Source organism: Chinchilla lanigera, unplaced genomic scaffold (assembly GCF_000276665.1).
Source record: "Chinchilla lanigera isolate Chin_1 unplaced genomic scaffold, ChiLan1.0 scaffold00042, whole genome shotgun sequence".
NCBI lineage: Eukaryota > Metazoa > Chordata > Mammalia > Rodentia > Chinchillidae > Chinchilla > Chinchilla lanigera.
Window position 1 is genome coordinate 6,917,491 of NW_004955443.1, and position 23,544 is coordinate 6,941,034.

Sequence of the window (23,544 nt, forward strand, 5' to 3'; positions counted from 1 at the left end):
GTGTAGCCCAGACTGGCCTTGAATTCACAGCAGTTCTCCTGCCTCTGCCTTCTGAGTGCTGGGATTACAGGTGTGTGCCTCCACACCCGGCAGTGGATGTCTCTAATAACGCACTAATTTCCCACTCGGTTCTCGGGAGCCTGTGAGATACAGCACCAGGAGTCGCCGCACAGTGATGGGAGGGAGGCCTGGGACAGCGCCGGTGTGACCCGCCCGGGGCCGGGAGCAGCATGGCAGGTTGTGCTTCCCAAAGGCACTCCGGTCCTCACTGCAGGCCTCTGCTCTCACACCGTGACAGCAGCCGCCCCAGCAGGCCTCGCATTGCTGTGGCCCTTGGTAAAATACAAACCGTGCCGAGTGTGGTAGCACACACCTGTAATCCCAGGGATGCTGAAGCGGGAAGAACACTGTGAATGCAAGGCCAGCCTGAGGTACTTAGTGAGTTCAAGGCCAGCCTGGACTACACAGCAAGACCTCGTCTCAAAAAACCACAAACAAAACAAAACCACAAACCATGCCCATTCCTGTCAGAGAGTCTGCAGGTCCTCAGAACCAGGCCTCTGATTTCACAAAGGAGGAAAGTGAACCCCAAAGAGTCATAGCACAAGGCTGGGCATGCACCCCTGTGATCCCAGCACTCAGGAGGCTGAGGCAGGAGGACTGCCACAAGTTTGAGGCCAGTCTGGGTGATACTGTGAATTCAAAGCCAACCTGAACTACATAGGGAGACCTTGTCAAAACAAAAAACAAAAAACAAAAACAAAAACAGAAAACAGACAAATGTCCAGATCTCCAGAGAAAAAGTGACTGTGATAAACCCTAATATCATTTGCTTCCCCTTCCCCTTTCTTTGGCAGCACTGGGGATGGAACCCAGAGCCTTCACGCTGAGCACTGCATCCCCAGCCCTCCAGAGACAACTCTCATTAATTCAACTCTGCTGAATTTCCCAGGGTGAGATGAACCTTTTGCTCCTGCCTCAGCCCCCAGAGGGCTGGGATTCCAGGCATGAACCACCACATCTGTTTTGTTCCTTCTTGCTCGTTTTCTTTTTGTGTGTGTTTTTGTTGTTGTTGTTTGTTTGTTCATTTTCCATCAGTGGTCAACCTTCAGGAGGAAGCCAGAAGCCGGGTTAGGACGAGGTGACCTGGACTCCAGGCCCACCCGCCCGTGTAGACACAGCTCATCTCCACCTGCTCTTTGCCACCTACCTTGGGTGTCCATAACCAGTCCCTTTCCTAGGACTCCCATTTCCACACTTAACTGGGGAGAATGAAACCTGGCCTACTGATAGCACAAGGTTAGTTTGTAATGAAGACTGAAAAGATAATATATATAAAAGTGACTTTTTACTACTGATTTTTGCCATGTTGGGGATCAAACCCGGGATCTTGTCCGTGCTAGGCAAATGCTATACCTCTGAGCTACATCACCAGCCCAAAATGAATTTCGTTTGCTTTTGACACAAGGTTATCACTATATAGTTCAGGTTGGCCTTGAACTCACTATGTAGCCAAGGCTGGCCTCGATTCCCAGCGATCCTCCTGCCTCAGCCTCCCAAGTTCTGGATTACAGGTGTGCACCATCACACTTGGCTCCCCAAATGATTTTTTTTTTTTGAGACAGGATCTCATTCTGCAATCCAGGCTGGCCTTAGCTCACTATGCAGCCCAGGCTGGCCTCAAACTCACAGTGATCCTCCTGCCTCAGCCACCTGAATACTGAGATTACAGGTGTGTGGCACCATACCTGGGCCCAAGGTGATTTTTTTTAAAGTTATATTTGAACAGATAGTGCATGAGCATGGTAGAGCCCAGACAATATTTAAAATGCTATATTGTAAAACTGCCAGTCCACGTCCACTCCAGTTCCCTGGGCTCCTGTCTTAGTTACGTTTCTCTTGTTGCTGAGAAAAAATACCCGACACCCAAAGTCAAAGGGGAAAAATTTTATTCAGCTCACAGTTTGTAGAAGTTCCAGTTTTTTACCCCCAGTGAGGGGGATTGAGCCCAGTGTGTTGGCACTGAGCTACATCCCCAACCCAAAGAGTGGTTAGTCCCAGAGTGGTTAGAAGCAGACAAGGACTCAGTGGCCTGAGCGAGAACCTGGTTCCGTTACCCAGCCGTTCTGGGGCTCAGATTCACAGTGAAAGGGATGGAATAGCAACAACGTGAGCCTGGGGGAGCCTATTCTCCTGTGAGGATTAAATGTGCTCCTCCCAGTGAAGAGCCCTCGAACTGTACCGGGGCAGTACAGGTTATAGAACCGATGGTTAGAGCAAGAGGAATAAACCGGGGTCCAAGCGCCAGGCATGGCCGTGCGGGCTGCTAATCCAGTACTTGGTAGGTTGAGGCAGGAAGATTGTTGTGAGCTGCAGGCCAGCCTTGGTTACATCAGGAGTTCAAGGCCAGCCTGGACCACAGAGGGAGACCCTGTCTCAACCCCCACCCTAAAAAATAATAACGAAAAAATCTCCAGTGCCCAGCCTGGGCAACATTGCAAAAATCTGTCTCAAAACAGAATTTTTAAAAATAAAAGAATACGTCGATTTTGCCAATGTAGGCGTCATCCTTTACCAGGAAGCACTTCCTCTTCTCGATCTTGTGTTTCCACCACGCAGACTGCTTCTCATCCATTCTCTGAGATCACAGCCTGGAGTGAGGGACCTAAACTGGGCATGGTGGCAGCTGCCTGTCATCTCAGCACCCTGGGAGGCTGAAGGGGGAGGATGGCAGGTTTGAGCCAGGCCCAGGAAACTTAGAAAGACGCTGTCTCAAAATAAAAAACAAAATATTTTAAAAAGAGGTGAGGGGGCAGGGCTATAGCTCAGCGGTGCAGCACCTGCCTAGCAAGCACGAAGTCTTGAATTTGATTACTGGTTCAAAAAAAGAAAAAAAAAAGTGGTTTGAGGGGGGAATGTAGCTCGGTGTGAAGGCCCTGGGTTCAACTTGCGACAGAGACAGAGACCAACATCAGACCCAAATGTGCTGCTTGAAATCTTGGAAAACATTGTCCCAGCATCCCTGTCATTGCAGCAAGCTTTGAGAACTATATAGATATATTCTTTTTGTCTTTTGGAGACAGGGTCTCGCTATGTAGTTCGGGCTGGTCTTGAGCTCACTTTGTGGTCCAGGCTGGCCAGGAACTTGAAGCAATCCTCCTGCCTCAGCCTCCTGTACTGCTGGGATTACAGGCCGGTGCCACCATGCCTGGCTGAGAACTGTATTTTTTGACATTAAAGTCCACAGTATAGCCAGGTATGGTGGCACATGCCTGTAATCCCAGCACTCCAGAGGCTGAGGCAGGAGGATTGTTGTGAGTTTGAGACCAGCCTGGGCTACAAAGTGAATTCAAGGCCAGCCTGAACTGCATAGCGAGATCTTGTCTCAAAAAGACAAAAAAAAAAAATACATAAGTAAATACGTCTACATAATAAAATTTACCATTGTAATGATTAAACATCAACAACATACAGGTATCACCACTATTTTAGAACCATTTTTTAACAGGTATCTGCAATAGTCATTTGTTTATGGAGTAGGTTATGTGGTCAGTTGTCAAACGTGCACAGCCTGTGAGAGTTTACAGGGAAAGCATCTTTCCACCTCAGGGGTTTAGCCCCCTACTACCATTCTCCCTCTTCAGAGACAAGACTAACCATTCCCATACTTCTTTGTGTGAGTTTATGAACAGGGACACTTACCAGGCATGGTGGGGCACACCTGTAATCTCTCAGCACTTGGGAGGCTGAAGCAGGAAGATTGCAGCCAGTTCAGGCTCAGACTGAGCTACATAGTAAATTCAAGGTCAGTTTAAACAACATGGTAACGACATGGTGAGGACCTGTCTCAAAAAAAGGAAAGGAAGGAAGGAACACAGGAAAGAATGGAGGGAGGGAGAGAGAGAAGGAGAAAGAAATAAGAGAAAGAAAGGAGAAAGAAAGGAGAGAAAGAAAGAAAGAAAGAAATTAGAATAATGAAATTGAATGTGGTTGTACACACCTATAATCCCAAGCAATTTAACAATTTAGTGAGATCTTGTCTCAGAGTAAAAGCAATAAAGAGCTGGTGGCCAGGGATATAGCTCAGCAGTGCAGCGTCTGCCTGGCAAGCGTGAGGTCCTGAGTTCAACTGCAGGTACCAAAAAAAAAAAAAAAAAAAAAAAAAAAAAGGGCTGGAGATCAATCTCCAGCACCGAAAAAGGACAGGGGAGTACCTGCCAGGGAAGGGCCTCCGCAAACAGGCATGGGCGCTCGGTGGGGCCCGGGCTCCCTTGCTGGCTGTGCACCTGCTCAAGTCTGGTTTCCTACTTCCTCTTTCCTCAGAGCCTCCAGCAAGATTCAGTTTCAGGTTGACCGGGTCCTGCGCCAACAGGCCCCGGGAAGCCTTTGCTGGGCTTCACAGGGATTCACAGGGACAGTTCAACACCTCCTTTTTTCTCTGACCTCAACCCAGAGAGACTGCCCTGATGAAAGACTGTCTTGCTTGATTTCCTAATGGAATACAACTTGTCGCCTGGTAATCTGTTTGTGTTCTGATAGGCCTGGCCAGATGGCACTTTCGGTGACAGAACTGTTCGGAGAAAGAGGTTTCACTGTGTTCTCTACCCTGTTTCTCAGCTACCAACATTTCTGTTTCTGCGTGCTCTTATCCAGTGTTGATCAGTACACGTTTGCAGCACGTAGTGATTTCATTTGTGGTGGGGAGTTGGTACGTGTGCACAACATATCTCAATTCTTTTTACTCCAGAACACTTTCTTTCTGAGCCTAGAAACTTAGATATTTAGTAATGGAAATAATGTGGAGCCAGGCGCTGGTAAACTCACTGTAATCCCAGTAGTAGGGAGGCTGAGGCAGGAGGGTCACAGATATTTGAGCTAGAATGGGTTACATAGCAAGCTCAAGGCCAGCCTGAGCTACATAGCAAGATCTTGTCTTAAAAATAAATAAACAGTAATAACAAAGAAAAATAAATAAATAAATACACTTAGGAGGCTGAGGCAGGAGGATCGCTGCAAGTTAAAGGTCAGCCTGGGCTACATAGTGAGGTCAAGCCCACCCTGAACACCACAGTGAGACCCTGTCTGAAAAAAATTAAGTAAGCAAGTAAGTACATAAATGGATAAAGCTGATGGAGGACACTCCTAATACAGACAGCCGAATTGGTGCTATGGGACCTCTCCCCTCCTCTCACTGAAACCTGGGCAACACCCCAGGGCCAGCCTTCTGACCTTTGTTCTAAGCCTGCTATGTAGAATATAAGACACATGTGTGTCATAGCCTCTTGCATGACCTACAGTAAATTTTCTTCCCTAGGATCTCATTAAAGTTCGTGCATATGGACTGCATCTCATACATTCAATTATAACAGAGTGAATTATAGGAAAGGACATGACAGGCGTGGTGGTGCATGCCTGTAACCCCAGCGCTCGGGAGGCTGAGGCAGGAGGATCGTTGTGAGTTTGAGACAAGCCTGGGCTACAAAGTGAGCTCAAGGTCACCCTGAACTGCCTAGCAAGACCCTGTCTCAAAAAAAAAAAAAAGAAAGGACTTGACAGAGCAGACATGACTTAGCACCCTGTTAATCATGTTGTCAGTCATGCTCTGGAAGACCCAATGAGAGGCGCCCTAGATCTGGAGCAACATTTTAATCTCAAGGGCATAGCACTGAAATACAACATACTTCCTTCCCATACTTTTCCCATGTAAATTTGCACTTTAGCATAACAATAGCCAGCTGTAGGTCTCAGTAGCTGTGCCTGGGGGATACAGGAAGCAATCTTCATGTTACCCACTTGGTATGATGAATGGTAAGATGTGTGCTTGTGTGCAAAAGTGTCAAACTGCTATTTTTACCCACATAATGCTCCAACAGATTTTGCGTATGTTTACCTGACCCTCACAGGGAGTAAAATACACCAGCACCGCTCTTCCATTCTGAAAACATGTATTTTGCTATAATTGGAGTGTAGGTGTGATGCACAGCAGCTGTGCCTAGGGACAGCAAAGACCATCTGTACATTCACCCACTTGGCAGGTGGACAACAGCAAGGGGCGTACAGGAGATACAGAGCAGCAACAGGTGAGTTTTACCCATGAAATGTTCATCGCTAAATTTCTGTGCAGGTAGGATTTCGGTTTTTTTAAAGTTTTCTTTTGGTTTTCTGGTAGAAGTAGCCCAATTCAGTACAATGGCAGATGAAAAACCAGATTTGCAGGTTTTAGAAAAGATTGAAAGTGAATCATCAAGGCCAGGTATGGTGGGGCACACCTGTAATCCCTGTAATCTCGGAAGGCTGAGGCAGGAGGATCATTGTGAGTTCAAGACCGACCTGGGCTACAAAGTGAGCTCAAGGCCAGCCTGAACTGCATAGCAAGACTCTGTCTCAAAAAGATTAAAAAAAAAAAGAAAGTGAATCATCAGGTCATTCATGCATGGATGGTGAAGATGATACTGACTTTGATGCTGGCCATGTGAGCCAAAGTTCCTGTGACAGTGAAATAGAGCAAGAATCCATCAATATAGACACAGGGAATCCAGACCTCCTTGATTCATATGATGAAGAAAATAGCAATGTGAGTATGTATTTGGCTAGTAGAAATGGTACAAAATGGCCACACAACCAAATGGAATGATCCAATGTTAGAGCTATGTCTGAGAACATAGGAAGGATCTTGCTAGGGCTAAAACGTATTGGATCAAATGCCAGACCTGCCATTCAGTGTTGGAAATTGTAACAGGAAAAATGCTATAAGATCTTGTGAAATATGCAAATGCTGAAATACAAGTAAAAAGTTCTGTATGCACCAATAGCCATACTCAAAAATATATTTATTATGACACCTCATTAGCTGAACTGAAAGCATTCATAGGTCTGCTGTACTTAGCAGGGCTTTCTCATGGTAAACATGGGAATGTAAAAGACTTATGGAAAAAGTCGTTGGGTGTTGGCTTGAGGTTTGTAGAATAACAATAACTTGGAAGAGATTTGATTTCCTTCAAAACTGATGACAACATCACCTGCCAAGAAAGAAAAAACAACTGATAATCTGGTTGCCATCTGTTCGTGGATTGAAGATTTGTGGGTAATTGTCAAGCAGTTTACAACCATCTGAATAAATAACTATTGATAAATATCTTGCAGCATTTCATGGTTGGTATAGCTTCAGGCAGCATATTCTTAAAAGGCTTCAAAATATGGCATAAAATTTTATGCCCTTTTAGATGTGAAGATTTATGCTTTCAATTTAGACATTTATCCTGGAACTCAGCCATCAGGTCCTTATTCATACCGTATTAAACCAAATGATAAAAAAAAATGATATTGTGAACAGAATTGTTGCTCACATCTCCCAGACCAATTGGAATATGACATTCAACAATTAGTTTACTGGTTTCTAATTGTTACATTTGCTAACAGAGCAGAAGTTGACCAGTGTAGGAACTGTGCACAGGAACAAAGCAGAAATTCCAAATGAAATATTGCAATACCAAAACAGGATGGTATAGTAAGGTCTTTGGATTTAAGAAAGATACAACGCTGCCTCATATATAGCAAAAAAAAAAAAAAAAAAAGTAAACTGGTACTACTGATGTCCACATTTCACTATGATGGAAATATTGCTAGGGAAACTGACAAAATGGAAACCTGAGATGGAAACTTTCAACAAAACTGAACGTGGAATAGATGTTATTGATGAGTTATCCAGCAACTATGATGTCACTTGAAACACAAAGCATTGACCAGTGGTTGTGTTGTACTCAACCCTAAGTATGAGTGGCACAGTTCCATAGTTTACAAAGAAAGTAACACGTGCAAAATATTATGGGAAAATTTTCTTAGAGGATTGGGACTGGAGCTCATAAGAGGTCATTAACAGCAGAGGAAAAACAAAATATTTCTGCCCAGGGAACTGGTGAGCTGACAGGTGAACAGGCTGGCACAGCATCACAAAGACCTACTACAGCAACAAGAAAACAAAAAAGATGTCAAGTGTGCCCTACAAGAAAGAACGGGAAGGCCGGGTGTGGTGGCTTTTGCCTGTAATCCCAGCATTCAGGGGGCTGAGGCAGGAGGATCATTGCAAGTTTGAGACCAGCCTGTGCTACAAAGTGAGCTCAAGGCCAGCCTGAACTGTATAGCAAGACTCTGTCTCAAAAAAGGCAAAGAAAAAAAAAGATTGTTTGTAGAGTTCTATTGGTATTTTCAATGTAGTCCACATAGGACCTGGCTTCTGATGTTCTTTTTTAGACTTTGCACACCAAAAACCTGTTGATATTGAACATTTTAATGCTTTTTTATAAACATTCAATAAATATTGAAAATTCAACAAATTATTTTTTTGAATTTTTTTCCTGTTAAGTACTCAGTGTTTAATACAAAAAGACTAATACAATTACAATTAATTTATTAATAGAAATATTCTAAAGAATAAACATGGATATTGTATACCCACAGTAATGTGCCTTTATGACGAAATTGACACTATGCCCCACAGGTTCTATCCCTAAACCCAACACCCTCAGTGCACTGCCATTTTCCTGCCCAGTGGTGGGAGCCCTCTTACTCTGAGCACACCATTGCCTAAATAGTGCTTGAGCATCAGGCTAATTTTGCCATCAAGACCATACTCTTAAGTAAAACAAGTTTGACACACATGTATAAATACCACATTCTCTGGCGCGAGAAACCAGAAGTGTAAAAAGTGTAAATATACCAAAATGTATGATAGGTATTGTGAAATAGCAAGAAAATGTTAAAATTGGGAGGGGGGAAAAAGAAGGGCAGAGGGGGAAAGGAAAGATGGGAAAAGTTAAAAAAAAAAAAAAAGAGAGAAAAGAAAAAAATCCTAGAGTAGGATGGGTCTATTGGACTCTCTGTGATGCTTGGGTAAACATATGCAAAACCAGTTAGCTGGAGCGTAAAGGTGGGTCCAAATCTCATTTTGACACATTTGCACATGCACACACATCTTGTTTGTCATATCAAGTGGGTAAACACATGGATTGCTTCCTGTATCCCTCAGGGAAAGGTACTGAGACACACAACCAGCTATTATTACACTACAGTACAAATTTACAGTAGAAAAGTAAGGATGGGCCCACTTTAAACACTGCTAAACATTGCTGCGTTTTCCTTACCGTCATTTGCCATGTCCAGTTCTTTATTTGTAGCATACAAGAGCCTAGAAACTCATTCCAGGCCCTACCTTCCATTGAAACACCCCAAACATTTGACTAGCCTGGAATCATCAACTAAATGAGTGATGATGAATCTTTCAGAGCTCTCAATAATACAAGCCACTCATTGCAGCACACATGTCGCAGGTTCGCCACCACTATCTAGACCATTTGATTAGACATTCAAATAAAATTAAACATATTTATAAACATTTTAAAAATATACTACTCCTATTGCTATTACTACATCACTACCACTATTATTGTGTTATTGATCAATGTGATATTGGGCACTTGTATATTCACAAAAGTTTTTTGTTTTTTTTTAGATAGGGTTTCACTTTGCAGTTCAGGCTGGCCTTGAACTCCCTTTTAGCCTAGGCTGCCCTTGAACTTGTAAATATCCCCCTGTGTCAGTTTCCAGAGTGCTGGGATTATAGACATATACCACCATGCCCAACCACAAAGTATCTTTTAAAATATTACCTTATTTAGCTGGGCATGGTGGCGCACACCTATAATCCCAGCACTTGGGAAGCTGAGGCAGGAAGATAGCTGTAAATTCAAGACCAGCCTGAACTGCATAGCAAGACCTTGTCTCAAAAGACAAAAATAAATAAATAAAATATTTCCTTATTTAACAAATGAAAGACCCACAAATCAAGTGTATATTTGATCTATATCTTTTAGGCAAGTGTAGGAGACTAGATAAGAGCATAAATTTCAAATTTTTACCAAAATGGGTTTAAATCTCAGCTCTGACCTTCCTGATTGTTCCTTTTTTGTTTTTGTTTTCTTTGTTTTTATTTTTGTTTTTTGAGATAAGGTCTTGCTGTGTATTCCAAGCTGGTTTTAAACTCACTATGTAAGCAAGGTGTGGTGGTGCACACCTGTAATCCCAGCACTCATGAAGCTGAGGCAGGAGGATTGCTACAAGTTTGAGGCCATTTTGGGCTATATAGTTAGTATAGGGGCAGCCTAAACTATACAGCAAGACCCTGACTCAAAAAATAAACAACAACAACAACAAAAAACCCCAAAACAACAACAACAGCAACAACAACAAAAAATAGATATATAGCCCAGGCTGGCTGCAAACTCACAGAGATCCTCCTGTCTCAGCCTCTCAAGAGCTGAGAGTATGCCACCACACCTGGCTAGTCTTCTGGATTTAAAACCTACCTGTGTTCCTTCCAGTGTGACAAAATCACCCAAAAGAACCCTTTCAGCACACTAAAAGAGCCTGACTTTGTTACTTGAACTTATTACAAAGATATGCACTTTAAAAGACATAGCAGAACTTAGATTAAGGAGTTTGAAATGCATAGCAATAAAAACAGCACTTGGATGCAGACATCAAAGCTGCCAGTGCATATTCCAGTCCAGAGTTCTTTCTCCTGTTGCTCTCCACTGAGCCAATCTCCTTTGCTACCCTTTTCCTAAAGCTAATGTACATCATCTTATGGCTCGTGGGGTGGACATGAGGGTCATTTTAATGTCGGCAGGTGACACACTTGAGACAGGACCAGCAAGGCTTCTTTGGGAATCACAGCTTTCAAGCTCCTCCCACTGTTTGTTCTGGTCTCAGGAGGTAACAGGAGGCTTGCTCGTGACAGACCTAAGCCTTCCTGCTTTGGCAGCCTGCAAAGTAGGGCAGTGCAGTCCGGTCTGGGGCCTTTCCGTGTCTCTCTGGTCCCAACCAGGATTAACAAGTGTGAACATTTAAATCCTGTGTTTCAGGCTCCTCCTTCCTTTCTTCCTCCCCACTTTCCTTTGCCAAACACTGCTAAACTCAGATTTGGAGGTTTCCAAAGGTTAGAGTCCTCTCTGCATTCTAAAAGTTCTAGGCTGGGGATACAGCTCAGGGGCACAAGCGCCTGCCTGGCAAATGCAAGGTCCTGAGTTCAATTCTTAATGCAAAAAAAAAAAATCCGAAAGTTCTTCCCCCTTTTTCTCTCCTACTCAGATCCCGGCCTCACAGTTTCCAAGGGCAGGGAGTTTACAAATGCACAGAACATGCACCTGGTTCTGATTCGAGCACTTGCCCCAAATCACAATGCTATGGTCATCTTGTGCTTTGAACTGTGCATGGATTATTTTCTAAATCGTGTCAGTTAGACCTAGATCTCATCCTTTACTAGGTGAGAGGCCTTGGGCAAACCATTTAACCTCTCCAAGCCGTGCTTTTCCTTCTGTGGAAGGACTGAAGCTGCTGAAAGGGCTGATGGCTGACTGACCTGAGATATACGTGTTCCCCACCTACGGAAGCCCTGAGGGGACAACAGTGCCGCTCCTTTCCTTGCCTGTTAGCAGTCTACTGTCCCCCCAGCCTCCCTTGTTGTTCCTTCTCTTTTCTTCTTCACTCCTCTTGGTTCTTTCAGCACTTTCGCTATCAACATAGCTGATCACTGGGCCACTCTCTGTGCCAACTCCCCATGCTTCAGACTGTTTGGTTCATTTCCATTTCTGCCCAGCAGGGAAGACCGACTTTCCTCCTGTGGCTCTGGACCTTGTGTTCCTGTTTGTTTGTTTGAGGTTTAACATTGCAGCAACATGGGCCTGTGCTGCCAATTCTGCTAGTCCTGGGTCTTCAGAGGGCATCAGCTCCTCCTTGGCAGAGAAATTTTAAAATAACACCGAAGCAAAGCATAGAAAGCTGGCAGAAACCAGTTCTCCCAAAAGACCAGGGGCTTGCTCCACCAATAGTGTTGGATTCCTCTGGAATCCCATCTCCTTTGAGGCAGGCTGTTTATTCAGTCCTGACTTTACCAGCAGAGCTCCTTTTGCTGTTACCCTGGAGTAAACGCTACAGAGATAGCAGCTTTCTTAAAGACTGTGAGCAGATGCCCAGAGCTTATCTGTAGCATTTTTAATGAGTGCTTTAGCTGGATTCACACCAGCTCTTAGGCCTCAGTCCTTTTACACCCTTGGAATTTCCTCGGGACTCCTAAAGGTCTGGGCAAGTTGGCCTGGAGACCTGCCCTGCATGGAAAGAGAGCCTCTGCCCTGCACTGAGCTTGCAGGCCCAGTCAGCCCTGTGGGCGGGTGAGGAGAACTTTCCCAACCTCTTCTCCAGGCCCAAAGATTCCCGTTGCCAGGCTGCTGGGTCAGGAACATGGCTGCCGACTTCTTCCTGTGTCACAAGGTTGGTAGCCCGGAAATTGCAGCAGAGGTCATAGGAATTCATTCATCAAATATTTATTGGGCGTCTGGATAAAGGCATCAGTGGACAAAGTTGAGTAAGTCCTAGTTCCTAGTGAGCAAAGTCAAACACTCCTACACAGAATGACAGTGCTGCGTGGTTGGCACTGGAACACACAGAGGTCCATGTTAAGGTCTCAGAAGTGGAAGGGAAGTGCCTTCACTGAGGAGGTGATGTCTGCGGCCTCTGAGAATGAGGTACTCAGCCAATGGAGACAACCTAAGGGCCAGGGTGGGAAGAGAGAGAAAGTTTTAGATTGTCCTGGAAGAAGGCCCAGAGACAAGGACCTGAATGCACTATTAATTTAGGAGATGATCTCTAAAACATCAGGTAGAGTGTGGGGTACTCACAGGGGATGAAGCTGGGTGTGCCACTGAGGGTGACTGGAGGCCAAACCCATCAGGACGCTCTGGGTGTCTGTGGAGCCGTCTCAGAGTTGCTAGAGCAGGAAGGGCACAGAGGCCAGACAGGGAGTCACTTCCAGGGAAGCTTGTGGTTTACTCTAGTAGGGTGTTCCCTTACATGGAAAAAGCCACAGAGAATTGTAGGGTCTTGGCTTCGTTTTTCTTTTTGTTTGTCCTAGGATTTGAACCCAGGACCTTCTCGTTGAGCTACATCACCAAACCTTTTTAAAATTTTTTGAGACAAGCTCCTGCTAAGTAACTATGTAGCACAGGCTGGGCTTGAACTTGGTTTTTTTGTCATTTTTGGGTTTTTTTTTTTTTTTTTTTTTTTGAGACAGGGTCTCACTATGCAGTTCAGGCTGGTCTCAAACTCAATTGGAGCCCAGGCTGGCCCCAGACTCACAGGCATGTGCCACCACACCCCATTAGGTTTTTATATTTTGAGACAGGGTCTTGCTAAGTTGGTAAGTTGCCTGTGCTGGCCTTGAACTTTCAGCCCTCGTGCCTCAGTTGCGCAGAGTGCCAGCATCCCCCATCCCCCAGCTTGATTTTTGGGTGTTTGTGGCAGCTTACGCTGTACAGGCAGATGCAGCCAGGTGTCAGCAGGCCCCCCTGCCTCCCCGCCTGCCCCCAGCTACGGCTACAGAGCACCAAAGGCACCGAGAACCATGCATCAGACTGCCCACCTGCAGCCAGTGGGAGAGAGCAGCTTAGGGAAAAGTGGGAACCAAATCGCACACCATGCTAAGGAGTTGGATCTTTCTTGGGAAGGGGACAGGAGTCACTGAGAGGTCTGGTGGCAGAGTGCTATGGTCAGACGAGCCATGGGCCCTGTGGACACAGGCAACAACCTAGGAAGGCAGAGTGGCATGGACGTCAGCCCTGCCAGCGCAGCAGGGGACCATCGGGCAGGGAATGAATTGGAACTTGGACTCAAGCACAGCAAAGCCCTTACACTACGATAATAATTCCTCCTGCAAGTCTGTGTTTACCCCACAGGTCACTAGCTTGTGGACTGCGGTCTCGTCCACCACCCCGCACCCAGCACCGAGTGGGGTCTAGCCCAGAGCCGGAACTCGGTGTCTGAGTGATGGGGGGGTCAGGTTGGTTACACTCACTGCTCTGTGTGGAGCTATTTACTGTACTTACAGCAGATCAGCGTTGATGCGGAAGGGCATAGATGATCTCGGTATGCATTTTGGAAGGGGACTGGAAAGGTGGCACTGACAGGATGCCTGAAATATTTTGGAACTGCTTCCCTGTAAACCCACAGCTGGCCACAGAAGTGGCTTCCTTCCCTGAGCAGCTCCAGCAAGACCTCAGTGGAACCTGGCCCAGCTGTCAAGGAAGACATTTTGCCACAGTCCCAAAGTGGTCAGAGGAGCCTGGATTTTCCCTCTGGCTTTGGCCAGCTGAGTGGCCTACACCCTTTCTGTTGGGTTGGACGGCAGTTGCTCCTGGTTGCCAACCACACAGAGACATTATCATTGTTCAGCAAGAGGATGGTTCTGAAGTGGCTGTGTGACCTTTTCAGAAAATCCCCATGGAAAGGGGAAATCTCATGGTAAACAAGAGGAAAATAGCAGCAGCCCAGTCACTCATGTCATTTCTCTATGGTGCTTCTCCACACACAGTGATTCAGACACAGACTGCAAGGTAGAGGAGAGGTAGCTACTAGGATTCTACCATCCTGGTCCATGAAGGTCACTTAGAGGTCATTCAATCCATCCCCCTGCTGAGTTCATTGAACAACTATTCATCAACAATTGTAGGACAGGAAATTCTTCATCTTTTCCCATTAAGGATCAAAAAAGGGTTGATAAGCCAGGCCTGGTGGCTTATGCCTGTAATCTTAGCACTCTGGGAAGCTGAGCAGAGATGAAAATTTCAAGCCTAACCTGGGCCACTGAGTGACAAGCAAGACCCTGTCTCAGAATAAAAACCTCTAGGATCTTACTCAGTGCAAAGGCCCTGGGTTCAATCCTCAGTATCACACAAAGAAAGAAAGAAAGAAAAAAAGAAAAAAAGAAAGAAAGAAAGAAAGTTTGCATGGTCTTCCTAGAAATACTAGAACATATGTCCTGTATACCCATTTTGTAGCTGAGGAAACTGAGGCATAACCAGGCTACAATGCTTCCCTTGAACCTGAGTCAGAAACATTCTTCAGTCACTCAGCAAGCATGCCCTACCTCACAAATCCTGACCTGCAGCCAGTGAAATGTAGCTCAGCAAGAGTGTTTCTATAGCCAGGTATGGTGGCGCACTCCTGTAATCCCAGCACTTGAGAGGCTGAGGCAGGAGGATCCCCGTGAGTTCCTGGCCAGCCTGGGCTACATAGTGAGTTCAAGGTCAGCCTGAACTGCATAGCAAGACTCTGTCTCAAAACAAAACACCAAAAATCCCCCTAAACAAGCAAACAAATAAATATAAAAAGGAAGAATGAAGAAAAAAGGATCACATGACTGATCCAGGTTTGTTATATAAAACTTCAAAGTACACTTAATACTTTTGAGGAAAAGAGTCATGTGAGTCACTGTCACGGGAATGGTCGTCATTGCCAAAGTAATCAGCTGAGGTTAGAAAATAATTTTAGAGGACAACACTGTGTGAATTACATTGTGCTGGTGCACTATACTGTTTCTTACTATTCTAAAGAGAAAAAAAATGCCATCCCTAATATCACCAACAAACAGAGAAAAGGTGCACTGGTCTTATCAAAGTTGAGAAAGGAGATACATACTACCAGGAAGATAACTTTCTGTTTTGGGTTTGTTTGTTGTTTGTTTGTTTGAGACAGGCTCTTGATATGTACTTCAGGCTGGCCTCAAACTGCCTGTGATCCTCCTGCCTCAGCCTCCCAAATGCTGGGATCACAAATGTGTACCACCATGACCAGCAGGAAGATGACTTTATGAATAACAAAATTTGAAGGGAGAAAATGTGTATGAATTCCACTATACCACCACTGTTATTTTATGACTCTACATTTAAAAATTGGGCTTCTCGCCAGGCGTGTTGATACATGGCTGTAATCCCAGCTATTCTGGAGGCTGATGCACGAGGATCATGAATTTGAGGTTAGCCCAGGAAATTTAGCAAGATCTTGTCTCAAGAATTTTAAGAAGCTGGGCGTGGTGATACACACCAGTAATCCCGGCACTCTAGGAGGCCTAAACCATAAGATTGCAAGTTTAAACCCAGCATGAGCGACATAGTGACTTAGGGAGACTCCGTCTCAAAATAAAAAATAAAAACTGGGCGTGGTAACACGCTTGTAACCCCAGCACTTTAGAGGCAGGAGAATTGCCATGAGTTCCAGCCAGCCTGGATTACATGGCGAGTTCAAGACCAGCCTGGACTACAAAATGAGACTCTGTCCACAACTAAAAATTTTTTTAAAAGCGCACACACACACACACACACACACACAAAAAAAAAACAACAGGAAGGAAGAAAGGAATGGAGGGAGGGAGGGAGGGAGAACAACTGGACTTGGCAAGTGTGAGCTGGGGAAGCACTGACTGCAGTAAGTGCCCCACTTGGATTCAGGCCCGGAACCTCCTTGCGCTCTCGCTCTTAGCACTGACCTACGCCACCACCTGTGCCAGGCAGAGGTTTTACTGCGTGAGGCCCCCCCACAACCTCCACTGCTCCACGGGCACTGCTGACTGATGTCTGGCTGCATCCCTAACGCGAGAGTTGTCCCTCCCCTTGTCCTCACAGCCACCCCTCTTCCGGAGCATACTCCTGTGGGGGCCGGACTCTATCAGCTTGTGCTCTGCACGTCTGGCAGGGCTCAGCTGCCATCAGCAGAAACTTCCGCAGCTGCTGGAAGCATCAAGGACTGAGACACGCAACTCGGTGCATTGGCATGACAGGAAGAAGCGAGTGCCTGCACCGTGGGGCCGGCGGGGCAGCCGCCACCTCTGCCTCAGTCTGGAGCCGTGGCCTTGGGCACATGCCACCTTCACTGCGATTGAAGCAACAGAAAGCCACTCCTGCCACGTCGATGCCACATCACGAAACTGGGCACCAGCAAAGCGTGGTGTCCGCACGCTGACTCTCGACGTCCCGAAGTAGAGTAGCACCCTGCGATGTGGCGGCAGGGGCACCCTTGGAGCTCTGTGAGACTCCTTTTACTGCGGAACTCTAGCTGCAAGGCAGTCGGGGAAATGCAGTTTTCAGCTTTCCAGCCCTTTGGTGCTGGACGGAGAAGGGGTCAGATCGTCAGCAGCATCCACCACACCCAGACTCACGGGAACAGCTGCGCCCCGTGACCTGGTCATCTTTTGCCTGCAACGCTGAACTTTCCTACGAACCGGTCCTTGGCGCCCCACTCTTCCCGTGCTGTGTTTGAGGTTGCTCTCTACTTTTCCTTTTTAAGAAAATTTGTGGTACTGGGGATTGAATTCAGGGGTTTTGTACAGAGGTACATTCCCAAATCCTTACACACACACACACACACACACACACGCTTTTAATTCTTAAAACGGGGTCTCAGAAAATCACTAAATTGCTCCAGGGTAGGTTTGAATTTGAGATCCTCTGCCTCAGCCTCCCAGAATGCTGGGATTATAGGCGTGTGCCACCACGCCCGCTTCGCTTCCAGTGGCCTTTGAAATCCTCCCTTCTCCATCTGCTTTGCCGCCACCCTTGACTCACACGAATAATTTGACCTCAGCACTCCCTGCTTAAAGCCCCCGTGAGCTGTCCGCTGTGATGGACCCTTGCTCGTGCACTGCCACATCAGCCTCTCAATTTCACCTCACACCGCTGCCATCCAGGCCGCAGCCACAGAGAGCTGCCTTTACAGCCCTGAATCTACCCTCTCTTGTGTCTTGGTGATTTCTGCTTGCCTGTAAGGTGCACTCTTTCTCTTTACCTGGCAATCTCCTACACAACCTCCGAGCCTCTCAGTGCTGACACTATCTCTTTTGGACCAGCCCTTCAAAGTTCCCTAAATTGGAATTTCTTGTTTTCAATTTTTTTAGGGGGACAGGGTTTCCCTATGCTGTTCAGGCTGACCTTGAACTCATTGTATAGCCAGGGTGGGCCTCAAACTCATGGCAATCCTCGTGCCTCAGCCCTCCGAGTGCTGGAATTAGAGGTGTGCACCACCAGCCTGGCCAGGCTCTGTTCCTGACACCACCGATATCATGAGTAGAACAAATACTCACTGTATAATGCAATCTAAATGCAGATTTTGCAAGGCAGGGGGTGCCATGGTTGGCCCCATGGGCTTTGGAGCCAGATGCCCGGATTAAAGCAAAGCAGAGCCACTCTCTAGTTAGGGTCCTTAGCAGAGTCACTCAGGTCCCCCATGCTTTGGTCTCTTCACCTCTAAAGTACGCCAGTGGCATTCTGTACCTCACGGCAGGTTGTGAGCGTTACACAGCTAACGCATGCAGAGCGTGTAGCCCATGTCTGGCAAACACTCCAGTAAGCACTTAATAAATATTAGCACTTTTATGTTGGCAATCTTCTGTGACAGGTCACTGTTGAATGATTGAGCTTCTTAGGTGAGGCAGTTTTCCATTATAAAATTAAAAAATCTGGGGATCTGGTAGGAGAAGCAGTCTTAAAGGGATACCGAGGAATGAATAGTATTTGTTGCCATAACAAAACCATGTCTTCGTCCTGAGTGGGCCTTTAAGGGCCTACAATTTACATTCGTGCTGCCTCCCTCTCAGCGGGGCAGGCTTTGGCAGAGTTATTTGTACCGAGAGGAACGAAGGTCAGGGGACTCCTTGTATTGAAGGCCTTGCTTGAAATGAAGGACTTGGCTTCTGAGATTAATGTTCAGAGTGAACCCCTGCTATACTTAATTCTCTTTTCTGTGAACTCAGTACATTTTTAAAATTCAGTTACGGGTCCCCTACAGTGTGGCGTGAAAACTGCCAAGCCAGCCTCCCCTCTAATAGATTTCTGAATGGCCTTCCTCAGCCCATGGGTGGAGGTCCGCGTTCCGGCTTGGCTGTCGGACCTAATCCTTGGATTAGTGTGCCCTGGAATAATGTGGCTTGAATTAGCACATATTAGATGCAGGAGGATTTAATATAAAAGTTGAAAATGAAAAGATTTCTTAGAAAAGCCTGGCACGGGTGTGGTCTCCATATGGGGGAAGGGGAGGTTGTGGGGATCAGAGGATTCTCTGGGTCAAGTTGCATATTCTGGATTAAATTAGGATTAAATTAGTTTTGGAAATTTTTCTATTGGGAAAAATATCACCAGTCTCATTCACTCAGGCCCAGATGTGTGATTTGATTCTATCCAGCAATAACTGTTCTGTTTCAGGTACAGTCGAGAGGGATGAAGGAGGCAGGCAGAGGTCAAATCACCAAGCAGAGGTGGCCAGTTTACCCTGTGAAGAGGCACCTAAGAGTTCAACTTCCGTGAGCCTCCCTCCCGCCCCCCAAGCTCAGTCAGCTGTCAGGACCACACCTATGCCAGAAGGCACTGCTCACAGAGGTCACAGCAGCAGTGATGCTAGCAGTCACACCGCAGTCACCATGTGCTGGGCGCTGTGCCGAGCTCTTTGAGTGTACATACTGCCTGGTCCATTTAGGCCTTTTGTGCACCATCTTTATACACAATATAAGATCTTCTTCTTCTTTTTCTTTTTTTCTTTCTTTCTTTATTCTCCTCCTCCTCTTCTTCTTCCTCCTTCTCCTCTTCTTCTTCCTCCTCCTCCTTCTTTTCTTCTTTCTTCTTTTCTTTTTTTGGTACTAGGAATTGAACCCAGGGCCCCATATTGAGTTCCATTTCCCAACCTTTTTTAAAAAAAAAATATTCAAGTGTATGAAAGAGATTTTTAAAAGTTACAGAATATTTAATTTTCCTCAGCTTCAAGGTTTATGTTGCTGCCAAATTTTGCACATACTTAAACTTTCAAATCTGCTAACATCTGTTAAACTGAGTCTACTCTGGATTCTAAGGTGTTAATTTTTTCTTACAAATTTTTATTTGCGTCTTCTAACATTTCTTGTGTTTCTTCTTGAGAATGGCTAATGAAAACTTCACCGATTCGATAAAGTATCATTAAGCTTTAATCTGTGAGCATAACGTCATCACAAGCATCTTCTAAGTTCTGGGGTTGTTTCTTTTTTACTTCTGTTTCTTCCCTTAGCTCTGTGATTCTACTCATATTTCGCACAAATCTGTTTATCTTTTACTGATCTTCGAAAGTAACATTTACGTTTTCCCCAGCCGTCTTCATGGTGCCTTTTTTATTTTTATTTTGAGACAGGGTCTTGCTAACTTGTTAAACTGTCCAGGCTAAGCTCAGCCTCAAAATCCTTCTGCCTCAGCCTCCCAAAGTGCTGGGATTACAGCTGTGTACCACCCTGCCCAGCTAAACTGTGTCTTTTGTTTTTGAACAAATGTCTCAGGCTTGCCTCTTTGGATGAGACTGTCTTAGCAGAGTATTATGGAGCTAAGATTTAAATATGGGAAAGACAATTTTTTTTTCTGAGTCATGAAGTAGGTTTTTCTCAGGAAAAACTTGGGAACAAAAGGAAATGCCATTTCCTGAGTATCTTATTCTTGCCAGGAATCATGTCAAGAATTTGCTTTTCATTTAACTCATAGAAATACAGAGATATGCTGATGTTTTACAAATAAGGAAACTGAAGCTCAGAGTGGTTAGACAATTTGTCCAGCATCACACAGCTGAGAGGCAAAATTGAGCTTCAGAGAGTCAAATCTGTGGGAAAGCACTCATCGTGTTCTTTGTGTTCACTCCAGGACCCTGCCTCATAGGCAGAAGGGAAAGAAGGAAGCCAAAAGCAGAAGGCAGAGGTTTGGAAAGCTAGTGACCCAGGAGAATGGAGTTTGCCTTCAAATTAAACACATTACCATCCTCATCATTGTTATCGTCATCATCATAGGTTAAGGCCAGCCACAAAAAGCAAATAATAACTCACATTTCTTTTGCAATTTAAGTGTGTGCCACTTTAAAAAAAAATATAACTCAAGCAGATTGTGCACTTGTAATCCCAGCACTGAGAGAGGCTGAGGCAGGAGGGTCAACAGTTCAAATCCTACCAAGGCAGTTTAGCAAGACTCTGTTTCAAAGTAAAAAATGAAAAAAGAATGTAGCTCAATGTGAAGACCCTGGGTTCAATACCTAGAACCTCAAAAAAAAAAAAAAATCTGATTTAAGCATGGCCATGCTCCTACAGTACCAGATACTCAAGAGACTGAGGCAGAAGGATCCCTTCAGTGCACAAGTTCAAGATCAGCCTGGGAGGGCCTGGGATTTAGTTCAGTGGCACAGCGCCTGCCTGGCAAGCACGAGGTTGTGAGTTTGATTCCAGGTACCGAAAACAAACAAACAAACAAAAAAAAAACCACAAAAATAAAGGGATCAGCCTGGGCGACATTGCAGGACCCTGTCAAAAAAAAAAAAAAAAAAAAATCGATTTTATCTTTGCTATATTCCTGGAAAGGGTAGTGGGAAGTAGAAAGAAGTATATCCACCTTGTAGCTGCCAGTGGGCAAAGCTGAGAAAGAAGGAGCAGACATGCAACCTCTGAGAGAAAGTAAGCCACTCGGCATACTAGGAGTGGCTTCCTGGAACCTGGGCTCCTCAAGAACCCTGGCCTCTGGCCCCACTCAGCTGGAGTCACTGAGGCCCACACACTCTTGGGCTGGGGGTATAGCTCAGTGGCACAAGTGTCTGCCTGGCAAGCGCAAGGTCCTGAGTTTGATTCTCAGTACTAAAAAAAAAAAAAAATGAGTCCCACACACTCATTGGAGGCCAGCTCCCTACCTCCGAGCTGTGCCCCCAGCCAGCTCACCCTCCTTCTGTTTTCCTGATCATTATTTCCCAGGCTGCGGCCTAGCGTGTGTGGCCCACTAATAAGCCTGTTCTCAGAGGGGAAAATCTGGGAGCTTGAGAATGTCTCGCTAGCTCAGAGAGTCCCTGATACGGAGTCTCTTCAGGCCACAGGCTAGAAACTTCTGGAAAAGAAAAGTTCAGGCAGTTTCCAAGTTGTCTAACAGTCGTGGAGCCCTTGTTCACGCCTGGCAGCCTCAAGAGTTAGGTGCCAGGCCCTCAAGTGTCCCACTGCCTGCTATTCACCGTGCGTACTGGCTTGGATGGAAAAGGAATGAATCTAAACCCCAGAGAATGGCGAATCAGTCTGGGTTAAATTTTGCTGCCTAGGAAAGATAAAAGATCAGAAGGATCTAGCAACATGTTTTCACAATTCTTGGCTGGTTTGTTTGTTTGTTTGTTTTCTGTCTTTTTGAGACAGGGTCTCACTATGCAGTTCAGGCTGGCCTTGAGCTCACATTGTAGGCCAGGCTGGTCTCAGATTCACAACGATCCTCCTGCCTCAGCCTCCCGAGTGCTGGGATCACAGGCGTGCACCACCATGCTCAGCTCTTGGCTGGATTTAAAGAGTCACTTTTCCTAAAAATGGAAAGCACTGCTTTTAGACTCAACTAGACCTGAGCGCTACACAGAGCCACAGCACTAGGGACTCTGGGTGGATGACTTAATTCTTGTGACCTCAGGGTCTCCATCTGCAAAATGAGGATAAAAGACCTCATAGGATTGATCTATAAGGATCTGATAAGGCAGGGTGGGGAAAGTGTTCCCTGAGGTACAAAGGGCCTCATTAATGTAAGATTATGATTTCCTTGTTAAAATGTGAAAAGGAGGATAAAGGGTGGAGACTCTGATCACATTTTTAGCCTTCCATAATCACTTTTTATTTATGAAGAGTTTTAAATTATTTTCCCCTTTTCACACTGGTTTTCAAACGGCATTCGTCATTATTTGCTCAGCACTGGTTTCTAATTGAACAGGATAAGTTAACTGCCAGGGTTAGACAGCAGGTCAGAAGCCTAAATCTGAATTAGCATTAAGCACACACAGAGGGTCCTGACTTTTCTTCCTATTGGTAAACTTCACGGACTGTAGAGCAAATCTGTCTCCATGTCGCTTGTCACTCTGGTCAGCTTTTTAAGTGAGACGAAAATCAGTTGTACATCCCTTCACCGAGGCATTCTTTTCCACTGTCTTGGAGGTTGTTCGCAGGAGTGTAAACGTCACACAAATCCCTTCCGTAGAATCTCCCCAAACCAGATGGGGAAACGGACAGCTTCCCAGCTGCTGAGTGGAACGAGTGGAGCGCTGGGTCTGGAGCCCACTTCTACGTCAGTCTTCTTCGCCTCTCTTGTAAAGCAAAACAAGTCATCTTATTCAAAAAAAAAAAAAAAAAAAATAGTAACAGCAACAATGGCCGCCAACCCTAAGTGCCAGGTCATTCAATCAGCAAAAAAACTATTTTTGGAGCATTCCTTCACGAAAGTGGCCGAATGAGAAACAGTATTTTTTTTTTTCCTTTTCTTTTCTTTTCCTCAGCTGAATGACACTGCAACCCGAAATCACAACCATGTTTCAGGTTCCTGGTGGTGCCCGCTTCCTCTTCTCGTTTGTTTAGTCACTGACTTGATTCCTGCGGGCCACAGGCTCGGCGCGCCATTGCGCTGCGGGAGCGCCGCGCTCCCGGGTAAACAGGTACACCGGGGCGGGCTGGGCTTCGTGGGGGCGGGCAGGGGTCGCACTTGCAGTGCCCTGCCCGCAGGGCCGCAGGGCCCGGAGGGGGCCGGGCTGCAGTCGCGGACTGCGCTGTTTTTGTTCCCTCGCTGGAACCCAGCGGTAACACCAGGTCCGAGCGCATTCAAATGAGCCGCTTTGAAGCGGCGGCGCCCGGGCCCCGCAGCGAGGCCCGCGGAGGTCAGCGCCCGG

At 45.9% G+C, this 23,544-nt stretch overlaps 1 protein-coding gene and 1 pseudogene across 1 annotated transcript in view; one reads left to right on the plus strand and one right to left on the minus strand.

Moving 5' to 3' along the window:
* Positions 1 to 19,614: 19,614 nt before the first annotated feature.
* On the minus strand, positions 19,615 to 20,001 carry LOC102016431 (annotated as a pseudogene).
* A 3,031-nt stretch (positions 20,002 to 23,032) lies between these two features.
* Positions 23,033 to 23,544, plus strand: part of Rbm47 (RNA binding motif protein 47) — a 159,608-nt gene continuing 159,096 nt past the window's right edge. Inside the window, exon 1 of the mRNA XM_005391951.2 lies at positions 23,033 to 23,313. The gene's annotated coding sequence lies outside the window, so the exon portion shown is untranslated. The remainder of the gene's footprint in view (positions 23,314 to 23,544) is intronic.